This window comes from Meleagris gallopavo, chromosome 2 (assembly GCF_000146605.3).
Source record: "Meleagris gallopavo isolate NT-WF06-2002-E0010 breed Aviagen turkey brand Nicholas breeding stock chromosome 2, Turkey_5.1, whole genome shotgun sequence".
NCBI lineage: Eukaryota > Metazoa > Chordata > Aves > Galliformes > Phasianidae > Meleagris > Meleagris gallopavo.
In genome coordinates, this window is record NC_015012.2 from 77,400,664 (window position 1) to 77,412,338 (window position 11,675).

At 38.1% G+C, this 11,675-nt stretch overlaps 1 long non-coding RNA gene across 1 annotated transcript in view; it reads left to right on the plus strand.

Annotated features, from left to right (window-relative positions):
• Window positions 1-3,852: 3,852 nt before the first annotated feature.
• The window catches only part of LOC104909906, a 36,133-nt gene continuing 28,310 nt past the window's right edge, over window positions 3,853-11,675 (plus strand). Inside the window, exon 1 of the long non-coding RNA XR_004158970.1 lies at window positions 3,853-4,842. This is a non-coding gene — a long non-coding RNA (uncharacterized LOC104909906). The remainder of the gene's footprint in view (window positions 4,843-11,675) is intronic.

The following is an 11,675-nucleotide window of genomic DNA, read 5'->3' on the forward strand; positions in this document are numbered from 1 at the left end:
CTGTAGGTTCATACCTATCATTCAGCACAAATCTGAAGAGCCAAAAAAAAGCTAAAAGAAACTTCCCAGCCTTGTCCCACTCTGCAGCTGCAGGATTCAATCATAGACATGGTGATGATATACTGCACTTCAGTGTTCTTACAAGAAGTAGGGTCATACTAGGGTATTTGTAGTTTATTCATGCGCTCAGCTGGAACAGCCAATGGAATAAGGCTACTTCCAGTGCAGCTATGCTCCTGCTGTGACCTTGTTTTGTTTCAGAGGCTGCTGAGGCTTTCTGGGCTCCTAAGGTGGATACGTGTCTGCTCCTGATGTTTCAGCTCTCGCACAGGAACTACTGGTTGCAGTACTGGTCCCTAATACGTACTAAGCATGGAACTGCAGCACAGTGAATAGCTAGGATTAATCAAGGATGTTAATGTGGGAGCATGCTGGTTTTCAGAGCTGTCTTATGTAGCTAAGACCCTCCTTATACATTTCTTCTTTTTTGATAGTAAAAATAATTTGGGTATGACTGGAAGCCTAGTGAAATAAGCTGAAATCTTTATAGAGGTTTCAGTGTCAGTGAAGCTCCATACTGGAGAGAAGGAAAGGAATTTAAAAACATTTAGCTGAGAGGCCTGAAGTTCCTGAAATCTAGAGGCTGGGTTTGTGAGTTGGCTATAAGGGGTAAGCAGCACCTCTTCCTCACACTTTGAATGATGGCAATATACACTTTGATGGCAAAGAGTACATGAGAAACAAGGAACACATAATTACATCTGGCATTTATTTTTAACTCGATGCCTGATGCCCAACACTGAATAGTACAAAAAAACACTGAACCAACTGTGAGAAAATCCTGCAGATCATTAGCTTGAAAAACCAGACCAATAAGCTAACAACCAGCTGCTTACAGAGAACATCCTAGTTTCAGCATTTTGAAGTATGCTTTAGGTGCTCAGAGAGAGCACATTCAATTCATTATCAGCATTTTTCCATGTGAAAAGGCTTTTTACAGATTTTTTTAATAGTAATTTAAAATTCCTCTCACAGTTATGAGGGAGTAGTAATAGAGGAAATATTAGTTTATCAGAATCATATCCATACATTTAGATAAGTATATCTAACTTTAGTGATTTTTTTCCGCAGTAAATGTTTTCTACAGTCACTGTTTTGGGTTGGTTTTCTTCTTTTTTCACCTCATTCCAATTTTCAAAAAGAAATTGTTAATAAATGGAGTGTGAGAAATCCTAAATAATTCAGAGTATTAGAGACAGTCCTTCAGTCTTTTGGTCTTATTCTATTTTTTGGTCAGATTAAAACATATTTTGCTCACATTGGAACAGGTTACCCAAGGAAGTGGTGGATGCCAGATCCCTGGAGACATTCAAGGCCAGGCTGGATGTGGCTCTGGGTAGGCTGGTCTAGTGGTTGGCGACCCTGCACATAGCAGGGGTGTTGAAACTAGATCATCTTTAAGGTCCTTTTCAATGCAGGCCATTCTATGATTCCATGACTCTTTCACTGTGTCTTTGGGCATAAACAGGTTCTGTACTACTACCCTAAGAACAATCATTCGTGTGATGAATTGGAAGAAGTCCCGTAGCCCTAATGGATGGTCAGGGCATCTTTGTACTACATGCATTATTAACATGTAACAAAACTACATTCCCTTTCCTGGAGCTAGAGATTATGCGTATTTCCATAAGTTGTAACTTTATTACAGAATATAGTGCCACTAACATCAATAGGGTCACTTGCTGCCATGTGGTTACCTTTGAAGTTTATGTAAATGATTTAGGATATGCAAACACAGAAAAGGATCTGGTTTGAGTGTCCAAGTCACTGTGTTTACTGAGGGGAGCCTGCTGAATTAGGCTTGGTTTGCCCAACTTGGTTTGATGAGCAAATTGCATCTCTTTTCTGGCAAACCAGTCTATTGCCCTTTGGAATTTCATCTCTGAATTTTCAGACATATGGTGCTTGCTCATACTGCACTTCGGCCTGGCCAGTCATGAGACTCACTTGTTAGCAAATTGCTTTTTATCATCTTGGGTCAGCATCAGAACAAATTATGTTAATTCTTCCAAGGATCTGTGAAAGAAGTGATGTTTGGCTATCTGTACCTATGCTGACGGTAAAATAAGGTAGCTAGACAGGTAAACCTATGCAATTAGTTATTTCATGCACATGCAATAATGTGTTCATGTATTATATATATTTCTTTCAAAGTCTAAAGTAATAAGGTCACACATATCTTGCTGTAAAAGTGTCAAAGAACCAGCAATTTTGTTTGACTAAATTGCACTAAGCAGGTATAATCATCTTAATGGAAATTTTATCAGACAATTTCCTGGATGTATTTTGTTTAATTATAGGGATTGTCTCATTTTTGAAGTTGTTCTGTTTCTGAGTGGTTCCCACTAAATAAGATATAGACCAAATATTTTCTTTTCCAATAAATGATTTTCTGTGTCAAGTATATTTTGAATCCGGAAGTTAGACATAAGATTTAATTGGATTTCTTCCTGTTAATGCAACTTGGCATTTTACAATATATTTTTTTAAGATATAAGAAATTGAAATACTGAAATCAAGTTGGATATAATAAAATAACATAAAAATCATCAAGTATGCTTACAGAAAATTTATGGATGGACTTCATGAAGCATAATAGGAAAAAAGATATATTTTTAAATTAGTCCCTGAATTGGAAATAGAGGCTTTAATGCATTCGAGAGAAAGATAACATGACAAAAATATTATTTTTCTCCTACTTAATCTTGCTTCACAGATGCCCATGCATAAGAGTCTATTTCTAACTCTCAGTAGAGCAGTGAAGCATGTGCAGTGCACTGGGATGCCCTATTCCCATGCCTGATTCTCCATATATAGCTACTGTGCTGTACTGTTCTATTGTAGCTTCCAGTTGTAGGGTTTAACTTCCACTTTCTTGGCAGGATTGCCTTGGCAGAGAACTGTCCTGATGGTAAACACTCAGGCACTGACTTCTCAGTGGCAGCCATTTTCCCACTGGGCCCCATGGAAGTTGAACATTGACCAAACTTGGTGAAATAAAAATTGTGGGCAGTGAATCTTCAGCCATATTATTTTCTTTCCTTTTTTTTTTTCCCAAAATTTCCATCATAGTGTTGGTACAAAGTCTAATTTTATTTTCTTTTCTTGTTATTTCTGGAAACAACTTTCAGACCTGAAAGACTGCCATGCACAGGAGATATGTTTTGGCTCTTCTGCCCATTGCATTCTGTGGATGATTAGACTAAACTGAGCAGCTGCCAGATGACTAATCAACTTGTTGCAGAATAACAGGTCTCACTGGAGAATTAACAGTGTCTTTATAGTCTCCTCTCAATGAAGTGTCTGGAATTTTCTTAGCTAACAGATCAGTTTAAGATTTTCCATTGCTACTTGAATATGATTTAGAAGTGTGCTCTAAAAAAAATAACAATACAAAACATTCCCCTGTCCCCTAACTCTCTCAGCATTTAAGTCTTGTAATGTTACTTCGGGGTTAAAGACCACTACTTAGAGAATGTTGTGTTCTGTACTATGTGCCTTTTTATGCCTATGTGTGTTAGTGGGAATGGGAGCATTAGTGAAGAGGTATGTTGAAGCAGTGAATGCTGGGCTTTGCACAGTGGAAATTCAGAGTGCTCGGGTGTAATGTACATCTAGCTGACTGTAGATCAGATTAGCTGCAATGAATAATCTAAAAACACTGTGGCTCTGGGCAAGAAGATGTTTGGATTTCCCAAACTGGTAGGTGTTTTCTCTGCTTTCCTCTAAAGCCGTCTCAGGATTTTTTGTGAAGTATCCACAGTAATGTATTTTCAAAAATACTCAAAACTGGATATATATATTTTTAATACTAGTGGTTTTAGTATTTTAAGTCAAAGGCATTGACAATAATGGTGTTTGGTTCCCACTTCTGTCTATAGAACTGGGTAAAATGATAAGATTAAATCTGACCTTAGTGGGTACATATGTGTTTATGCTCTCATTACAAAAGATGTTCAGTAGGAAAATGTTCTTCAGCCTTGCAGGCACAGGCATAACGAGATCTGGAATCTGAATCTGGATGAAGTCAATCATTGTGTAAGTCGTGGTATTTTAAGTGAGGGCCATTAACAGCTGTTACCTGTTACAATCTGTGAATAACGTAAAGCCTACATTACATTTAATCTTTTAAAATATATTTTCACTTTCAGGCACAAGTCATTGCAACAGGTACTGTAGTGGTTGAAGGAAATTGAATTGCCTCTAGTGAATTCTTAGAAGGCTATGTGTTTGATTTTGGTGAATTTTGGTCTTTAGACCTAAGGAAAAGTAAAAGGGTGATTTTTCATATACTCACTGAGCGTATACAGAATTGAAAGCACAGATGGAGTGGGTGTGATGGTTGGGAGCATGCTACCTAGAACAATGTAGCACTACAGTCTGAGACCTGTAGAAATCTACGGAATGGGGTCAAAACTTTAGAAAAACTGTAAATCCTGAAAAAAGTAAGATGATTGTGTTGAGGCCTCATGTTAAATTGAATGGCCAACTTAGATTGTCCTGGTGAGTGTTGCTGCCAGCGTGCTATACTCTTACCAGCCCAGTACTGGAAGGTACAGCCTGTCTGTTTGGTGTTTCGTAATGACTTCAGATTGGATTCATCACACCTAACTTCAGAAGTTAAAGATTAACTGTCTACAACCTACCCAGTCGTGCAGATAATGAAGAGGAATGAGCCACAGCAGGTTTCAATTCCTGATTCAATCACAGACACAAGCTTCCGTGCTCTGGGTTGCCTTGGAGCACCTGGTTCTCTGGGATTTCTGTGCTGCGGTGGGGTAGGTGAGTGCAGCTGATTAGGTATGATTAAGCTTCCTTATCATCCTGCTCAAAGTGTTCTCCCATACACAGGCCAATCTTGCCCTGATGCTAGGGCTGAGGCTGCTGTTTCTGTTGACACTTTGTGCTCCTTGTATGCTTCATCTGCAAAAGGGAGAATAGGCAAGGAAGTACGGAAAATCCCTTAACTGTTAGGAACATAAAAAAGGCAAAGGCTGGCACGTTCACCCACAAATCCAGGAAATAGCTATATGGTTTTAGTTGCACTTGTTTTTATATTTGGGTCGATTCCAGTCATGATCTTGGCCAGGAACCATGCCTTATTTTGACAGGTTTTTGAGTTTCTAGAGTGTAAAATGAATACTTTAAATAGTGTTTATCTCTAGGATGCGGATCTCTGAGCAAGGTGGCACCTGCAGCAATTAAATTTATTTAAACACAACAACTGTGCTAATCACTTAATTTTAAGTAAAATTCCATACAGAGAATCTCCACATCTAGCTATGCCAAAATCAAGTCACTTTGCATGTGTTTTTCCTCTGGATTTTATTGCAGAAAGCCGTGGAGGAAAATAAATGTATTTTAAGGTTTTCTTGTTAATAACTTGCATTACGATGTGAAGAGTACTGGTTGCTAGCAATTTATTTCTATCCACCTCATACACTTATTTAATAACAACATTAACATGAGATTAGGTGGAAAAATGTGTTGTTTGTGCAAATGGAGTTATTTTTACTAGAACTATATGCAAAGTATATTTGGTGTAGTGTTAAATCATACTGTTGAGCTTCTGGAGACTTTAGCAGAGATCTGTGTGTGAAATTCAGCCAGAGGGTGCATTTGCAAAGATCTTTAACTCATGCTGAGCATTGACTGGCCTGTGATTTTAAAGTGAATGTTAGAAAAACCCCAGACATTGCTGCATGATGGTAAGGTTATTAATTTAGAACTTGAAAAAATTTAAGCATGCTCTAAACCAAATTAAGCACTGGAACATAGTAAACCTAGCTACTCTGGCCTTTATTTCACAGCACATATTCACATTATAACTCATGCTCTGCTATTGGAGCCCATATAGGCAGTGATTTTTGAGCTCTCATTTTCTCTTACCTCCTAATGCTGCAGTGTAAGTTGTCATAGTGCTTTGTCATGTTTTTCATTTAATTGGTGCTAGTGAATGTGAAATTGGATCAGTGGTTCATCGCTTTGATACAGTTAATACATCTAAATAGTCTTTTTGCTATAAAAGAGAATGCTAGAACCAATATGCTACACCACAGGGGTTTAACTAAGCATCGTAAGAGGAGTGGTTAATTGTCACTTACTGCTTATTATCTGAAACAATGCGCTGTTGAATGCTGCCTATATTCTGTTTATTTTGTTGGTTTTGCTTTTGGTTTCAATAATAGAAAGTTGAATTCTCATTTAATGTTTGTATTCAATTTTGGTTAGATTTCTTCACAAAGTAATGAAAAAGTGATTTACAGTAAATGAGTGTCAGGCTTACCATAGGATGTGCCTTACACTCATATTTCCTCTAAACATCTAATATTTACTGGTGATGCTTTTCCTTTTATCTGGTGTTATGGGTAGGTAACATATTTAATGTTGTTCTACTATTTTAAATAAATTTGTATCTTTAAAGTAATCAGTACTCCATGAGAAATGCTTGACTTGACAGATCTTCAAAAGATGCCAGCAGGTTATTCTGTACTTTTTAAAGGCAGAATTTTTTTTTCATTAGTTTGGTGTTTGGGTGGTAAAATCTCGAAGTTATGCTAAACTCTGATTTTGAATGTTAGTTTTGGGAGTCAAAGGACTGTTGAAAGCTGGAGAATAAGGGCTACAAAGAGTTCTTGTAAAAAAGAAAAGTGTAAATAAAAGTGATGGTTTTGTCAATACTTCCCTTTATTTTATTAATTTATTCAGTCTATCAACATAATCCATGAACTGCAAAAAGCAATCCTGCTTTTCTCAAACTGGTTCCAATTCACTGTTCTGAGTATTCTATATCAACAGGAAATTTGGATAAGAGAACTGAGAATGATCACAGAGATAAAATTTGGCCTTATTTCTGGATAGAATTTCAATAAATAGTAGGCAGATGGAAATGAGATCTTAAATTCTTTTGAAAAGAATTCATTTAGTGACAGGGAAACAATTTTGGATTACATATGTTCATATTTAATTTCCTATTTGCAATTATAACCTAGAAGCACGCAATTATCTTATGAAATCTTACTTTCGCACATTTTGGTTTCTGATATTTGGATTTGGCTTCGGTTAGTTGTTTCTGTCACATTTTAACTCTAATATTGGTAAAAGAATGTTTTAGTGCTTTTTGTTTTAGTGTTTCTGGTGCTGTTAGGAGCCATACGCTGACTCCTACCCATAATAGAGATTGTGAACAGCCATCAGTACCACTTGATGACTACACAAGAGGAGACATCTGTACTTACAGCCCCAAACTAAAGAAGGGAAACTACCTGTGATAATAAGCTTCTGTGCAGAGAAGAGAGGAAGTGAAAATGAACTGCTGAAGAGAAATGTAAACTGAAGGCACAGGGACTGAGATTGAGAATATCTACGTTTGATTTGGACGGAAGTCTGAAGTGCAGTTTAGCTTGCCAAGACCAAGCAGAACATACTGGTCTACACTGAATGCATGGACCCAAGAGCTTAGATAGTGGTTGGTTGGCTCTGAAGGAGCAGCCTGACAAAACAGGAGGCTAGATGAGAGCAGGCTTTCTTTCTTGTGCTCTAGCTGAGTGAGAGGACATGCTATGTCACTTTGATTGGGTGAAGATACCATGGGGAAAATGCTCTACCTTGAGAAAGCTGGGCTGGACCACTGACTCCCAGGCAGCCTGGGTTTCACTGTTTAAGCTTCTGCTTCCCTACTCATATTGTTTTGTTGTTGTTGTTAGGAAGGAAGCTGTTTGGTTTATCTGTAGCTCTCAACCTGACCAGGGCACCTACCTGGGGTGGGTGCTGTACTCCATAGTCTGTGTCCTGAGTCATGATGTCTGCTGAGTGCTCACACTGAGGCAGTCTGCTGCAGCAGGGACCTCTGAACAGAATTCTGAGGTTCTGCTGTAATATTAGTCCTAAAAATGATACATACATGGATAACATTTAAAAACAAACAAACACACCAGAAAAGCAATTTCCTTGATTCTACTTGAATTCTGCTTCCCAAAGATTACAGGACATTCGAAAGAGCCAACAACACATGAGAAAACAATCCTGAGAAGGAACAGAAATGTCCTCTGAAAGAAGCTTCACATTCAGCAATTTGCAGTTTAGTTCCTGTGTGAACAATTAATCTTAAAACTAATATTTGGTGTAGGGAGATTGAGCTCCAGGAGGTTTCATAGCTAATTAAGGTTGAATGAAAACACGCACTGCCTGACATTTTCAGGCCAGTTTCTCTTTTCCATAAAAATAACTAAGAAAAAGTATCTGTTACAACGACCCAGGTTTTGCCATTGAAATCTCTCTAAATTACAGGCCTTTTCCCTCAGAGACCATTTACAACAGGGTATATAATGCATGGCTGTGCTACACCCTACCACTCTTTGAATTCACTATAACTTGTTATTACTACACTGAATTGTAATGGTCTGGTTCAAAGGCTTTTCTATAAATAAATAACCTCGTGGCTGGGCAGATGACAACCCCTACCACCAGCTCCTGTGTTATCAGCTCTCCAGGTTTCAGTGCTTCATCTTTGCATGGCTGGAGCTGCTTTGAAAAACCTGTGAATGGCTGGCAGCTGCTAAACCTGATTGGGGCAGGACTGGAAACAGTGTATTATACCACTGGTTCTTGTCTTCTATTTTATGGGCGTATTTTTTATTTTTTGTTATCTATACTTCTGGAGTGCTATTTATTCCAAATGGGGAGGGAAGAAGAAAAAGCACGGCTTTTCCGCTTGGGACCCACATGTATGCTACCTTTGTACTGTCATGAATTGCCCTATCAAAATTAGTGGGTGTGTCTTATTGGCTATAGAAAGGCTAAGGCATGACATTAATAGCTAGCAGACGTCATCATATCTTGGTTGCATTCTGGATTACCCTGTTTGTGTGTGTACATAACCCTTGGAGGATGGTAATTGTGTCCAAGAAGTACATAGAGTGTCTGTAAATGTTGTTCTGCCATGCCCCAGGAGTCAGCTGGGCCCTCTGCCTTCCTCACGTACTGGTGCTCAGCCACCCCTAGGGCTTCTTCTAGGGGTGGATGAGGTGTCCACTTCCTTCTGGCTGAAATCATGCTCCTAGATGAGCATCCTGGGCTGTCCTTGGATGAAATGTAGTTAGTGTCTCCACACAACCAACAACGATTGGAGAAAAATGCTGTTAATTGAATAAATTCACCCAGTCTATCAGTTAGGCCATAAAAGGTCATTAGGGAAGAGGATCTCTTGTGCTGTGTGCAGTAGCTGGTGGGATAGGCTTGTGATTACTGCAGGCTTCCTGGCAATATAGCAGTACACATAATAAAGGGATATAAAAATATAAACAATATGTGGCACTTTTGGCAAGCAGTGCCTTCATTTTCAAGGCACTGTGAGAGGAAAAACAACTCAGTTCCTCCTTTAAGTGCTAACTAGCAACAGCACTCACCTCATGAGTCAAAAAACCATGAGCTGGCTCTCCACAAGACTATATGGTATAAGTATTGAGAGATTCTTTAAATAAACATAGTACGTTATCTCTTTTTTATCTTCACATTCTAATTTCTAGGCTTTATGTTTTCAAGATTTTGTCTGCAGTGTTAAGGAGAGGGAAGGGGGAGCCAAAAATCCTTCTTATAATTGTATAACTTCAAGGGCTGAATCTTTATTGAAGCATAAAATATTGCAATTAAATAATGAGAAATAGCTGCCGCATTGTAGTTAGGGAAAGAGTATGGTCCTGCCAGCTGTGTGAGACCAAAACTCATGAAGCATATCCTAAGAAATCATTAAGCTTTAAGATTTCATGAGAATCAACATAATTTTTCCCTTTTTAATTGCCTCGAGGTTTCTGCACTCACTTCAGACTCTCAAGGGTCCTTCCAAAACCATGAAAGTTGGCAGTTTACCTCTTTATAATGAAAGATGATTCCAGTAGAGGGTTCTTCCTGAAAAACACTCATTATTGCAAAAGTTAGTGACAGTGAGATCACTGTGATTTGGTGGCTTCAAGCTGCTCACCCTGGGCCTCTTTTCCCATAAATCACAGTGCCTTTAAAGTTGTTACGAAAGAGTATCATGGAAAGGAACCTACTCTTTCTTAAAAACAAGTTATTGCTTCAAAGGATGCTAAGAAAAATTTTATATATTGCAAATCTTTAGCAGGCTAGACAGAATCTGTTTGTCAGAATGACGCTGCAGTTCAACAAGAAAGATGAAAACAAACACTATGGGTGTTTTTTAATTGAACTTTAAGCACATTCCTATGTATTTCTCTTTTGGATTTTAACAAGCTGGGTTTTTTAAATGGAAGTAGGAGCTCTTAGATAGTGACATCAACCTAACTTCTGTACTTCACTGTCTTGTATTGCTCCATTGATGTTGCATGAACTACTACAGGGGAGGCAGCTTCCAAGGAATGGGAGATTTTAGCTGCCCCTAAATTACTGGAAATGTTGTGTTTATATGCCATAATAAAAGGGTTTATATGCAGAAGATGTTTCTGCAATTGCAATCTACTGCAATTATAGCAGATATGACTACACCAGGCAACCAATTTAAGTGCATCGCATTCAAAACAGAAAGCCAGACTGTCCATGGGGAATTTGAGCTCTTTCTTTCTGTAAGGACTAGTTTTCTCAGATGTCTATGGCCCTCTCCTCCCCTCTGGTATTTCATTTTGATCTTGGTGAACCTGTCCCTGCTCGGATACAAAATTTAAAGTTAAGGACTTGACTATTTGTGGTTGCTGAAAATCACAAGGCATTTGTACTAAGAGCAGGGACACGTTTTGCTGTGAATAGTGGTGTTTGGGGGCCCCATGGGACACCTCTGAGGGCTGTCCAGGCCACCTCTGCCGCTTTCTACGACCTCACAGATGCAGTTATTGACAAAAGGCTGTCTCTGTGCCTGTGTACATCCTGTGCTCGTAACCACTTACATTTCCAGTTCAGCAGGAAGAAGGAAAGGATCTCCAGATCTTACAACCCTTAAAAAACTTTAATTTTATTAACATTGACAAGAGCCTGCTTTCAATGAATTGTATGTTATTTTGTGACTAGGTTACCAGCAAAATATTTTTTCAGTATTGACACAGCCTGAAAACCTCAATATTTGAACATGACATTGTTTTTGAAAAGTGACTTTGTGATAGTCTTGCATTTTTTACTTTAAAAATGAGGTGTGACATGCTGGTTTTTCTGCTTATTTTACCTCCCTTTGTTTTATACATGAACAAAAATATTTCACTGTGGCCTCTCAGCACTGATGAACCTCTGGAAAAATGGATTTTCTGACATAGAAATCTTCTAAAATTACTAACTGCACATGGCAGTCATGACTATCGTTAACTTTGAATATTTCTAAAATGCTATACATAAAAAAACTGTTTTCAGATCACTTATGAAGAGCTGATTTGTTTCTCCATAAAAAGTCTATAGGCATAGAAGAGAACTATGTTAAAAAATTATTTTTAAGTTGTGAATGAGAAAAAAAGAAAATAAGAAAAACTTAAATGTATGTTTTGACAGACATCTACATATAATTCAGAAAGACTTGACAGCATCTTGCTCAAATTTCCAGAAATGTCTCTGGGCTGGAACCAGATTTAAAAAATTTTAGTCCCCAAAGTGAATTGTTTTTCCAGAAAGTTATATCA